At 29.0% G+C, this 14335-nt stretch overlaps 1 protein-coding gene and 1 long non-coding RNA gene across 2 annotated transcripts in view; one reads left to right on the top strand and one right to left on the bottom strand.

Annotated features, from left to right (window-relative positions):
* LOC102677960 (probable G-protein coupled receptor CG31760) overlaps positions 1–14335 on the top strand; it is a 203585-nt gene that overhangs the window by 62251 nt on the left and 126999 nt on the right. The gene's annotated exons all lie outside the window — the stretch shown is intronic.
* LOC102677878 lies at positions 320–1456 on the bottom strand. The gene is made up of 3 exons (XR_420948.2): positions 1117–1456; positions 678–953; positions 320–559 (listed from the first exon to the last, which is right to left on the bottom strand). It is a non-coding gene; the product is annotated as an uncharacterized LOC102677878 (long non-coding RNA).

The raw sequence follows: 14335 nt of genomic DNA, 5'->3' as shown, positions 1-14335 counted from the left end.
ATATATATATACATATATATATATTTAAAATTATCGAAGATATTTCTTGATATTTCGATAAAAAATGACGATTTAGGATTCATGAATTTATTATCGATGCAATTAATGAAAACGTTTGTATAAAACGTGAATCGTGAAATTATAATTTTATAGTAAACGTTAAAAATTATTATTGGAAATTAATATTTTATCTGTTTAAACTCGCATTGATTATTTTTTGATAATGAAATTGGAAATGTGAGAGCATTTATTCACAAGTTATTCATAAATAAAAATAATTTTAGAAAAAATACGTTTGTATAATTATACACATTAAAATACGAAACACTTTATTACACGTTAAATAGTTTACTTACTTCGCTAGAAAACATATTTAAACATAGTTATATTTTACGTTATTTTCAACGTAATATCGTATTTATTTATTCATGTAATAATTCTGTCAATTCTGTTGCATAATCCACAAATCACATCATAATGGTTGGTTCGATAAAAGAAAAGGTTTTCAGTTTCAGTTTTATCGTTACCATTTTTATCATTATGGTTTTAAAATGATACTCTTGAATAAAAAAAAAAAAAATAAAGAAAAAAAGAAAGAAAACAACATCTGAGAAAATTGAGCCAGAGATTATTTTTCTACCGATAATATCTATCAGTTATGTTATTGGTTGTTTTACCAGAGTCCCTCTTCGACATTAAATAAAACCAATACTGTGTAAAAAGATCCGAAAGTTTCGACCACAGCCGTCAAATTTTTCCGTCGAAAATAGCCGGACACACTTTTAACCTATTCGACCATCGAATCCCATCGAATTTTTTGCGCGTTCGTATTTTCATAAATGCGAGGAGAAAACTTATTTCGTTGCCTCTTTCGATCCACCATTTCGTTTGATGCAATGAAAAAGTTAGAATTATATATAAACCATTCAGCTTTAATTCATTTTATATTTTCCCTGAAAATATTTATTTATTTAAATATTATTCGTATTTTATTCTCGTTTGAAATAAAAAAAAAAATTATATTTTATTACATATATACATATATATAAATGAAAAATCATCGGATACGTAGGTACAAATTACGGAACAGAGTTCCAATCAAACAATTCTCCTTACAGTAATAAAGTGTCGGATAAATTCAGTATGGTAGGAGCCAAGTGAAGCCAAGATTGCGTTTTCTTTTTCCATTTTCACCGACTTTTCACAGTGGTTTAATTCTCGAACCAGTCTTGTTCCACTTGCCAGGATCGATGTGATCGCTTTGCGAAACCGACCACGATTCATCACCGAGTCCCTATGAACGTTACTCATCCCCTCGTCGAAAAGCACCCAGGGGACACGTGCACCGATGTGCGCGCATTATTTATTTCGAGCCATTGCTTGTTACTCGGCTAGGAACTTTTTAGTTGACAGCGACAGCGGTGCCATCTTCGTCAGTCTTCTCTAGTGGCCTAGAGGGAGTTGAAATCTGTCTCGCCGGTTTCTCCATACTGGAAAATTTTAACGCGTATTGAAATTAAAGTGTTCTTTTTAAACGAACACTTATGTGACGATATTATTTTTTTTTTCTTTGGTATTAATTAATTAATTATTATTATTATATTATATTATTATAATTATATTATTATATTATATTATTATATTATTATAATAATTATTATTAAGTTTTATTTAAATAAAAATGGCGAGGAAAATTTTTATGCGAGTTTATATCGTAAAAGAAAGAAATAGAAAGAGAAAATTTTTTTGAATTTGTTAATACATAAATAGCATACCTTTGGATGGTCGATTTTGGAGAATAAGAGAGATACAAAAATATATAAAAATAAAAATAAAAATTTAAGTAAAATTTAAATGTACTAAGATTCATTATGATCCAAAGAATTATAAAATATTTAAAGTATAATACGAATCGTAATATTTGAGGAATGAAGAAAGTGTTTATTTTATTTTATTCATAGCCTTATTTTATTCATAGTTTTATTTATAAAAATTTTATTTTGTACAAATAATCTAGTAAGAAATTTAAAATGAAGCGAGACAGAGATAGAAGCAGTCTAACGAAGATAGAATATCACTCTATCTCGCTTTGTCTAAGTAAAATTCAATTGCTCATAATCTAATAAATAAGACTCAATCGAAATTATTATATATCAATTCTTGTTTTATTTTGGCTTCTAGAATCGATCCTCCACAAATATAATAATATACTTAGTTATGTAATACAAAGATTTTTCTTACCTTTCGTTTCAATCTTTTTATAATTTAATTTTTCTCTATATCTCTTCTATTTTAATTAAATTCGAAATACATATTCCATTCGAATAATTCGTTCAAATTGGGTGGCTCACTTATAGTACGATGTTATTCATATGTTGATTAAGTGAAAGTAGTACTTTGTGGTACTTTACAAGTTTGAATTGCTCTTGAGAAAAGTTTCGTTGAGCTCTTTTGGAGAGTGGTTTTGTTTCCTTGTCGTTGTGCCGTGATTAATATGATACGAGTTTCACCACTGACAGAATCTCATTATTAATCATAAGACAAGTTGAATTTTTTTTTTTTAAATCACTTTGATGGTTATTTATACGATGGTTATTTGAATACGAATTCAACCGTTGTATAATTTAATTTACAATATAATTAAAATTTATAAATTTTCCAACGAAAAGATAAAGTAAATTTTACAAATTAATTAATTATTGAATTTACTTTGAAAATCTTTTGAATTTCGAATATTCATACAATTTATGATATATATCGAATTTATATATATTAATGATATTAGTACTCTTGAAATTATTTCGTTTAAAAAATTTGCAAGAAATTTGATTTTGGAAAATTTGGAAGATTTTATTGCGTTATGAAGACGCGTTGCGTCACGCTCTTCGAATCGAAACGCGTAGATCCAATTTTTAATCTCGATTTTAATTTTCACCCAACTACTCTCTCGCCTCTCTAAGCATTATTTGAAATTCTTTGAAATGAAACTTTCATATGTATGAATGAAATACACGTGAAAAATATGTTAAAATGTTTTTTGCCAAACATTCTTTTTAAATTCTTTTTACTTCTTATTTTCGATAAATCCAATTTTTTTCGCTCGTTTCTCTGAAATCGATCTTCAAAAATATTTTACCAACAAGTATAAAATACTCTATATAAAAACCAATAAAAATAAAATTTAATCCATCTCCATTCTATATCCCTTTGCGCTCCGGGCCTTTTTCGAAACCAACAACTCCACACGATTTCGTTCGGTGAATTTTTTACAGCTAACTTAAAATGATTTCACGCACAAATTAACGTACAAAACTTTTATATTTTAATATTCTATGCATTCTTTATGTATAAAGGAAGAAGATATTAAAGTCTATATTGTCGTTCTGTGCGATATTTTAATAATAAAACAATTGCCAAGATGCATCCTCGGTTCGTCAGGGCAAGTATCACTGTACAATTTTTTTATTTCGTTGAGAAGAAATCTTACGATCTCAATAACGTGTCCTCGTTCACATTCGCACGTTCTATTATTTTTATTTTTCATCTTCTCTCGTTACATCTCTATTTTCATTTTATTTACTTTACTTTTCTCTCCTCTATTGTCAATTCTCAACGAATGGAAGTGATTACGTTATTCAATAATTCAAAAATCAAACTCTTCGCTAATCTCATTATTCTTTACAAAACTCGACGGTATATTATTCTACTTACTTCATAAGATTATACGCGAAGAGAAATCTATTCATGAAGCGATATTCTAAAAAAATTAAACGCAAATAAATATTGTCACCGTTCGAAATTGCCGCCTCGAGCCGAGTGGCGCCATTGGAGCGCAAAGGAATATGCGCAGTGGATAACGAGAGTATTCGAACGCTTATAATTTTTGACGAACGAAATATAGTATATGTTAAAGGAAATATATTTAAGACAATCTTATGTCAGCAAAATTTGAAATGCAGTAGTTATAATATATTTATTAAAAATACATGCGCTATTAATAAGGTTAGAAAAGGATTCGAACGTTTCATATATTATTTAACATTAATATTTTGTCTCGGATATTTTTTGGATTAATGATTTTGTAAAATTACAATCGATGGAATTCCATATTTTTCTATAATTTTTTCTTTAAACATCTGCTTTGTAGATATTCGAAATTTATCTAATCCTTTTCCTATTTCAGCCTATTAAAAATTTTTATAATATATAGAGAAAAATATATATTCTCTCTAATTAATTTATTCAATTCGACGAAGCGATAAAAAAAATTTTTTATTTGGATAAATCGCGCACGTGCGTGCAGTTTTTAAGAGGAAATTATAGGAAAATATACGGGTTATAACGGGAGAGGAGGAGGGGGAGGGGGCAGATAATCGAATTCCCCGCTTTAACAACTAGTTTCTAGTTTGCCAGAAACCCGGCATATCGAAATTAGCTGACGTTGGCATGCAGCTGGTTATACTTGGCCATCAAAAATTATCGAAATTGATTACCTTGACACGTTAATGAGTCGAAGAAAGTGGATATTTACTTTGAAGGTCGTTCGACCCGAAAGTAAAAACGTGACTCATTGAATGCCAAGTATATCTATTTATAACAATAGTCTTGGCTTATCTCCGTTAAACGATCGAGGTGTCGAGCGATGAAAGACTCGATTTCGTGTTCCCTTTTCTTTTTTTTTCTTCTTCTTCTTCTTCGAATTTCGACGTTCCTCGATAATATTTCGAATCGATTCGAATCATCACGTTTTCAACGGGAAAAATTTGATTCACGTCTTCTCACGGTGGAGAAGAGTTTGGAAGATTTCAAAGATTCTTTTTTTTTTTTTTTTTTAATCTAAAGGGAAAGACGTTGGAAAGTCACGTTTTTTTTTTTTTTCAACACTTGGATAATTTTCTGAAAAGTTGGCCGATTAAAAATTTGCTCGCATTAAACACGAAAGAGAGATTTCTCTGTGCGCGAAACTTTCCCCGCTCCAGCTTCTTGAAATTCTTTCCCATCTCGGAAGAGATTAAGAGCGAGAAGGAAGGAAAAGAGAAGAAAAGGAAAAAAAGAAAAAAAAAAAGATAGGAAGGTGATCGAGGCGCGGCTGTAAAAGGGTATTTATCGTTTTACAAATTTTCTTTGCTAACTTTCACCATTAATATTAGATGTCTATCATCTGTTCGTCTCTCTCTCTCCCTCCTTTCCTCTCCTTCTCTCTCTCCCTCCTTTCCTCTCCTTCTCTCTCTCCCTCCTTTCCTCTCCTTCTCTCTCTTTCTCTCTCTCTCTCTCTTCTTTTTCTTATCTTAAACGTTGCTACTTTTCACCCGCTACTTCACTTGGCCAATTATGTGTAATTTATGGGCTGTTTGATGCAAGAAAAAAAACTTGTAGAAGAGTTGCGGGAAAATTAAAAGGATCGAGGAAAGTTTGAATAAAGTTGGGATAAAGATAAATTTATATCTTTGTGAAAAATAAGTAAAATCAATAAAAATAAGTTCATTCAGAGAAAGTTGTTATTCTATATTAATTATTAATCGTATATGAACAACAGATTGATTTTTTTATCATATTGGTATAAACGTATTGATCTTAAAATTAAAATAAATACATTGATAATAATTAAAAAAATATATTTGTATAATATTTTATAAATTATTCGACGCCAAAATTATTCATCCATAAAGTGCTTCGAATAAGCAGAATATCATTAAATAAGAATATCATTAAATAAAGAAATTTTTTTACCAAAAATAATAATAATAAATAAATAAATAACATTAAATATAAATTTAAATTTATCATTTCTATTAAATATCAACTTATACCAATCGATTCAATAAATATAATATAAAATATATGATATTGGTAAAAAAAAACTATTGTATAAAATATTAGATAAAATTCTCGATCAATCATCGATTTTTTATTATATACAAAAAATTAAATAATAATAATCAAAAATAAATAATAATAAAAATTAAATAATAATCCATGATCACGTGTTAAATCTGATCACTTTAAATTTTAAAACGAGAGAAATATAGGAAAAAGAGTTTCGAAAAATTGGAACAATATAAATTTCCAAACCAATAAAAGACCGAAAGCAAGATCAAACAGGTGACGAATATGATTGTTTAGCGATTTATCAATCACGGTTTTTCCAATCTTTCGCTCGAATTTCCATTTCCATTTGGCAAAACTTATCGCTTGAGCCCAATAATGGCCTTTCATCTTGGTCACATCCTTTGCAAAAAGGCAAAAAACGTCGGGATATCGGTTAAAAACCGTATTTTAAATTCCGGAAATGCACAGAGAAAAAAAAAAGGAAAAAGAAAAAGAAAAAGAAAAAAGTAGCAGGAACGTTGAAAGGCAAAAAATGTGACTTAAAAAGAACGATGCAACTATGGTTGTAATTTCGACATGTGCAACTACTACATAGCATCACTAGAAGTCAATATTTTAAAGGATCTCTCTAAATCTTAATACAACACTGTTTTATTATGTTTTTATTATTATTGAATTGATATTTCATCCCATTTATTTTATTAAAGCATACTTTTGCTGGACAACATTCCTTTTCCTTTTCCTAGAAAAAGAAAACAAGATCAGAGTTAGTTTAAAGAAATTAGAAAGACGATTGTAGAGTTTAAAATATAGCAATGGACGAATGATAATAATTAATTCTTCACCACTGTTAAACTCGAAATTGTGTATTTTTCGTTTTTCATGACAAAATAACACTGTTTTTACTGTATTTTTATTATTATTGAATTGATATTTCATTCCATTTGTATTATTAAGGCATATTTTTGCTGGACAACATTATTTTTCCTTAGAAAAAGAAAACAAAATCAGAGTTAAAGTTTAAAGAAATTAGAAAGACGATTGTAGAGTTCAAAATATAGCAATGGACGAATGATAATAATTAATTCTTCACTGCTGTTAAACTCGAAATTGTGTCTTTATGATTTCTGCCTTCCCATTTGTATTGCAAGGCATACTTTTGTTGGTCAATATTACTTTTCTATTGAAAAAAACAAAATCAGAGTTAGAATTTAGAGAAATTAAAAAGATAGAATTCAAATAACAATTCTGAAAATTGTAGATTGCAGATCTTCTCTGAATCGTGATCTGCACATCAATTATGCAGGCAAATATATGACGAGCGAAAAAACGTGGCCTGAAAACTCGAAGCCACACAGACAAAGATCAATCTCGAGTTCAGAAGTCATGAGCCTCGAGGATGGATCGATTGGAAATTTTTTCCTCATTTTTTTCTCTTCATCGATTTTTCCTCCCCTCGTTTAATCGAATCCTACGTATCATTTCGAATAAAGAAACTTGGAACAATACTTACTTGTTCAGGTGGATATTATCCCATCACTTGACCCGAATGAGCATGATATTGGTCGAATGGATTGCATTGTAAATTGGAATCAAGAGAAACAGGGTCGTTTCTTGATATTTGGTACAATGATAATGGAGTAGATATAGTATGCTGGATAATGGAAGTTCGCGAGTGTACCATAATTAAAGAGCTCTTTAAACAGTTGTAAATCCTCTTCTAATTCCAATTCTTCAAATAACACGCTTTATTTCCTGTTTTCCTTTGATCTTTAATTGGAAATTGTAACATTTTGTAACATAATTTTTTTCAGCTACAAAATCTTTTAACTTTACAATATTTTTATCTATTTTTATCTACTTGTTTCTTCTTTAAAACGAAGGGATTAATAAAACGAAGATCGAAATTAAGGAAACAATGTATGAACAAAGTATAAAAGTGATTTCTACACGCAAATTATTTGGAAATTAATGTTTAGCTTCAGTTTGGGTTAAATAGTTGGTTATGTATTGAAACAAGAGCACAAGATTAAGGTATTACCTAAGGTATTACTAGATCTAACAATGTTGCAATTAATTTACACATCTTATTGTTGCTTGCTTTCGCAATCTTTGCTCGGTTCTGTTCAAATAATTTCATCTTAACGCAAACGTTAAGTAATAAGATGGATTAACCAAAGTTTGAGCTGAATTTAAACAAAATTTGTTTACACGATTCCATTTAATATATTATTAATATATATTAATAAGATATAATTTAAAATTGAATCCTAATTTAAATTATTAAAAAAAAAATAATAATCGAATGTTAAAATCTCATTATCAGTAGGCAAGATAGATAAGATAGTCATCAAATCATAATGCAAATTTGAAGAATTATTTATGATTTCATCTGAGGCGTGTTGAAGAAAATCTTCTTATCCAAGATGAAATATGGAGATCTATGAGACGATCTTCTTGTCATGTATTCACTGTGATTCCATTATAAGCGCCACCTTCGATTCAACTTGAAGGAATCCACCTTCTTAGTTCCGGCTTAGCCATCTTTTGTCCAATGCTGATCAGATAAGCTTAAATCCATAGAAAGTTAGGTTAAACTGTCCTTAATCCTTGGAAACATTTCTGAAATAGAATGGTCCTGTTGTCAGCCTGGCTAAGCTTCGATATCAACTATTTTTCATCTTTATATATTATTCATTAAACGATGTATCTGATTAACTCTCAATTTCTTAAATTTAACATGAAAATATTATGTTTTTATGAATTGTACATTATACTTAAGTTTTCCAAATTTGAAATCAATAATTCTATTTATTGAATGCTATCAGAAGATATTTTACATTTATACAATTTAACATGATAGTGTTCTTATGAATTGTGCATTATATTTAGGTTTTCCAAACTTGAAATAATTCTATTTATTAAATAAGATATTTTGTGAGTGGTACAATTTGACATGACAGTATGTTCCAATAAACTGTGTATTATACTTAGATTTTCCAAACTTAAACAGAATTATTTCATTAAATCAGAAGATAATTTGTGAGTGATACAATTTAATATGACAGTATCATATTTTGAACTATGTATTAGGTTTTCCAAACCTGAAATAATTTTATTTATTCTCATAGCATGAATACTATTAGAAGATAATTTATGAGTAGTACAATTTAACATGACAGTATCATGTTCTTATGAACTGTGCATTATATTTAAGTTTTCCAAACTTGAAATAATTCTATTTATTAAATAAGATATTTTATGAATGGTACAATTTAAGATGACAGTATCATATTTCTATGAACTGCATTATATATAGGTTTTCCAAACTTGAAATAATTCTATTTCTCAAATAAGATATTTTGTGAATGCTATAATTTAACATGATAGTATCATATTCTTATTAACTGTGCATTAAGTTTTCCAAACTTGAAATACTTCTATTTATTAAATAAGATATTTTGTGAATGCTATAATTTAACATGACAGTATGTTCTTATTAACTATGCATTATACTTAAGTTTTCCAAACTTGAAATCAATAATTCTATTTATTGAATACTATACACAAGATATTTTCTGAGTACTTATAACACAAGAATAGAACCATCTCACTTCATCCACTTCATCCTATTGATAACTTAATAAATAAGACATTTGTTATACAAATTTTTATCTTACTTTCTAAAAATCGTTTTATAAATTTACTTAGTACTCCATAGAAAATTACGTGGCGAATTTGAAAAATCATTCATCGATTAATTTTCGATATCCATCGAATTCATGAAAATTCTCTGATGAATCTCTCTCTCACACATATACACACATGTAGGCATATTGTTATATGAAGATCGTTTATGGTATCGTGCATCAATTCAGACAGTCATTGATGGACAACAATAACTTGAATCGCGTATCGCGGGCGAAAATGCCAGGAGCTATGGGATACAAGTCGGCGAAATATTGACCGACCGGCCGGCCAAAACAGTTACCAAAATGGTGAATGTTGCGAGCGTTTAACGGGGAAGGCAAATTTGTTCAACAGCGCGGTCGATCGTCAAGATAAATGTTTCCCCTTTCCCCGCCCCCGCCTTGTTTTATCGCATCCCAGAGACGCGAGGGCTTGCTCCGGATCCAAATATTGTTTGCCCCCGTGTGTCGTTGTTCGTCCAATTTCGCGGGCAGACCAGATAGATGCAGACCTATTCTAGTTTTCCCATCGGTTCGATTTTGACTGATTCGAACGAGGAACGAGCCTGACAAGATGTCATTCGTCCATTGTTTCTTGGATTTCGTAAGTAAGGATCGTCGCTTGTTACAAGGAGAAAGTATGTAAAATAAAATATCGAATTTTTTGGATTCTAAACGTGCGAATTTTATTATTTTTTCGTATCTTTTTTTTAAAATCGATAAGTTTCTTGCAAATTAATATCAATGAATTTCTCCATTCGTTTATAGAGACATCTGAGATAAATCTGAGATCATCAGAGATAATTTTCATCTTGCATACACGATTGTGAAAAGAAGAATAAATATACGAAGGGTTAATTCGACGTGAAATCAATTTGAAGTAAAATTTCACGGTTATTGACTTGAATCGATAACAATAATTCCCTTTTAATTACATAATCGTGTTTGAATTATCATATTTCGTGTTCATATATGTACACGTTCTTCTCATTCCTTTTTTTTCTCTCCAATTTAATCTTCCCTTCAATTTTATCCATTAATTTTAATACGCGTACTTGCGTTAATTAAAATCATTGATTTTAGTTAAAACGTAGCAAAAGTAGTTGGTTCGTAAATTCGCTCAACATGGAGAATAAAAAAGGAAAGAAAAAAAATATTGATGGACGTTGAACCAAAAAACCGAAGAATTCCATTCATTCGCAAAAAGAGAGAGAGAGAGAGAGAGAGAAAAAGGCTATTACGAAGTCGTTTAGAGTTTAAAGAAAATCCAGCAAATTTACGAAATTTTTTATTTGGGGAGAAATATTATTTGAGGGGTTGGAAGAATTATTTTTCACAATAGTAGCAGATTTATATTTGTCGAGTAAAGGATTGCATAAATTTAAACACCGGCGAAAAGGAACTGTGTACTGGTCAAGGAACCGTCCATTTTTGCTCCCTTGGTCAACCATTTCGCGTGCACTCTCAGAATCGTCGATATAATACCTCGAGGCATCGATACCGCGTGATAAATGCGGCTGGTGTGTTTCCAATTCTGTTTGTGTTTTAATCCGAGTGAAAAATAAGAGTAGAAACAAATTTACCAAGCGTGTAATTCTTTGCCTTTTTTAAAAGTATTTTAAAACGATAGATATATATATATATATATGTAGAATAAGTATGCAAATTATTCTTGTTTTAATACGTGAAATTATCGTTTCAGTTTCGCTTATAATCTAAAACGAGTAAATATATATATATATATATATATATAAAATAGGTATACAAGTTATCTCTAATTTTTAACGTATAAAGTTTTTCCTCTCCTAACCTCTAATATTCCACTTTCCACTCGAGTCGATCTTTACATTTTGATAATGCGAACGTGAACATTTTGATAATTTATTAATATCACGATACGTTGAAAGTATATTAAACTTATTATCCGTGTTGGAAAGTTTATTCGGATAAATATTCGGAGATAATTTTTAAACATTGCGAAATTAACATCGAAATTCGTTAAAAGTGTATTAGGTTAGAAATTTCTCTTTGGGCTTCGATTCCTTTGTTTTTTGAAATTCGAGATGAACACAATGTATATGTACTTTTGAGTATAAATTGTTTTCACAATGTTGTTACATCGTAGATTGCACGACTATAAATATTAATGACAAATTTTCTTTCCTCATGAATGATAAGTAACAATAACGTTTCCAATCTCCTCCAATCCTCTATTTTCATATTCGATCCATCTTTTAATTGATTAAGAAAAATACAATGGATCGTTATTTATTGTTATATAATATCATTTTGCATTTTTATTTCATTTGCTTTATTCTTTTTGCATATGTTTTAATACATTTTATATAATTGTGTTTTTATTTATAAAAAGAGATTTGAAAGGATAATATTTTTTTCATATTTTGTATTTACTGCCAAGTTTTTTTTCCTTTGCATCGATATCACGTTTTTTTTTTATTTTTTTTTTTTTTAATTTTAAAGGATTAATTTTTTTTCTGCAACATGATCACAGTTCAATTCCCTACAATGTACAAGTATTTTATTTTTTTTTTTGGTTTTACGAACTGAGTTCTCTCCGAATACACGGGTATTGCGCGATTTTCATTTCGAAATATTAATCCTTTTGTTTGCAATCATAGCGACCCTATATTTTTTTAAACAAAAAAGACACAATTTTTTTTCTCGATATTTTTCTTTCATAATTCGTCAATGAATTTGAAAATAAGATAAAGATTTTTTTTAAATGAAAATCAAACATCTCTCTCCGACAAAATATTTTATCTCATTGTATTTCTTGATCTATTGGACCTATCAAGTGGATTTCTCTCTCTCTTTCTCTCTCTCTCTCTCTCTCTAGTTCAAGTATCGACATCGTGCATCGTATATTTTGAAATATAACCACTTTAACCGTTACACTACTTACTGGTTTAAGAATAAAAGCAGTAAATCAAGATCGAGGGGAAAAAAAATCATAAATATGGAAAGAAGGGGAACGAGGAATGGTCAACAGAAGTATCATCGACGTGAACACATTCCCTGTCAAGGCCAGAATCTTCTGATCCATTGATGCTTCTCACAATCGCGAGAGAAGGGCCGTTCCTACCTTTCTGGATACTCGATTAACCTTTATCGAGGGATACAAATATCAAGGGATTTTTTTTTTTCACCAGAAAAGAAAAAAAAATGTTTGGCCAATGGATAACAGAGAAGCCTCTTCAAAGTAATAATTCATGTTTCTCTGTACAAGCCATTAATGCAATTATGGCAGCCATTAATCCTGATTAATTGGAAAAAGGGAAAACATGGTTACATCTGGAAAATATAAACATCTAGAATGAGAAAATATGAATGATTGTAAATTGTTGTAAATTGAGGAATAACAAGTTTGATCATTTTGAGTATTTCTTTTATATTCATTTTTGGACAAATTGTGTTAAAAGTTATTCTCTATATTGTGAAACATGGACAAATTGTGTTAAAAGTTATTCTCTATATTGTGGAATGCCAAAAATGATATAATAATTTTTTATTCATAAATGGAAGATCCTTTGAATATTTTAAAAAAAGATCACTTCCATTTTTTTCCAAATGATATGATATACTTTTTATTTCAATGGATAATTCAACGACTTCTATTAAATAATAGATAAATTGAATTTTTCCAATTGGATAGTTCAATTTTTACTGGATTAATAAAATTAAAAGTATCTCAACTTGATGGTCAAATTGTACATATTTTTTTCATAGAACATATACAATGACTCCTTTATCAAAAATTTTATAATTTTACAAATGTATAGTACTTTGTACTATTGTATAGTACAAATGTATAGTATTGTACTGTTATTAGTATAATATAATGTATAATATAATATAATATATAATATAATGTATATTATATATAGTACTATTATTAATATAATATAAATGTATAGTATTGTACTATTATTCAAGAAATATTATATGACGAGAAGAATATCGATAATATTTAAATAATCATCTTTCGAATTTATAATTAATACTAATGGCCAACTTTGAAACGATTCAATTCCCGCAACTGATCCCGAGATTTCGACCAATTAAATCTGTCGTTTCCCAACTTCTAGAAAGCGATAAGAAACCAGAAGATTTTCCAAATCAATGGAACCAATCGGATGATTCGATTTCTCCGCATAAACTTCGAAGCTAGCTTTAGAGCTTGAAATTTTGTGGAACGTTCGCTCCACAAAAGGCGATTAAAATCGGAACAACGTCGATATCTTTTAATTTTGGAAACTTGGGATTAGCAGTTAAGAAGTGGTTCCAACTTGAACGAATTTATTATCGTAAGTTTCTGTTCGAAGGAAGTGGCTTGTAATTGATTTAATTAAAGACAACCATTGATGATTTCGATTAAGATTAATCTTATCTTTTTTGATTGTCAAATTACGAAGTGGCATTGCCTGTTAATTTCCTATATAAATTATTATTATTTTTTTTCTTATCATCAATTCTCATTTTTCCAATGGTGAAAATTTTTGTTACTGTTATCCACGATTTCGAAAATATTATGATTTATTAGAAGTTTGAAAAATTGGATTTTGCAGATATTAATTTTCCAATTCTGTGAAAAGTGGAGTATAGAGTGGATCGCCATTTCATTTATTTTTATTATAATAAACTGGAAAATTTTTGTTACTGTTATCCACGATTTCGAAAATATTATGATTTATTAGAAGTTTGAAAAATTGGATTTTGCAGATATTAATTTTCCAATTCTGTGAAAAGTGGAGTATAGAGTGGATCGCCATTTCATTTATTTTTATTATAATAAACTG

This window comes from Apis dorsata, unplaced genomic scaffold, assembly GCF_000469605.1.
Source record: "Apis dorsata unplaced genomic scaffold, Apis dorsata 1.3 scaffold_73, whole genome shotgun sequence".
In the NCBI taxonomy this organism is placed as follows: Eukaryota; Metazoa; Arthropoda; class Insecta; order Hymenoptera; family Apidae; genus Apis; species Apis dorsata.
Note: the sequence above shows the minus strand (reverse complement) of the source record. Positions and strands in the feature narration are given on the sequence as shown.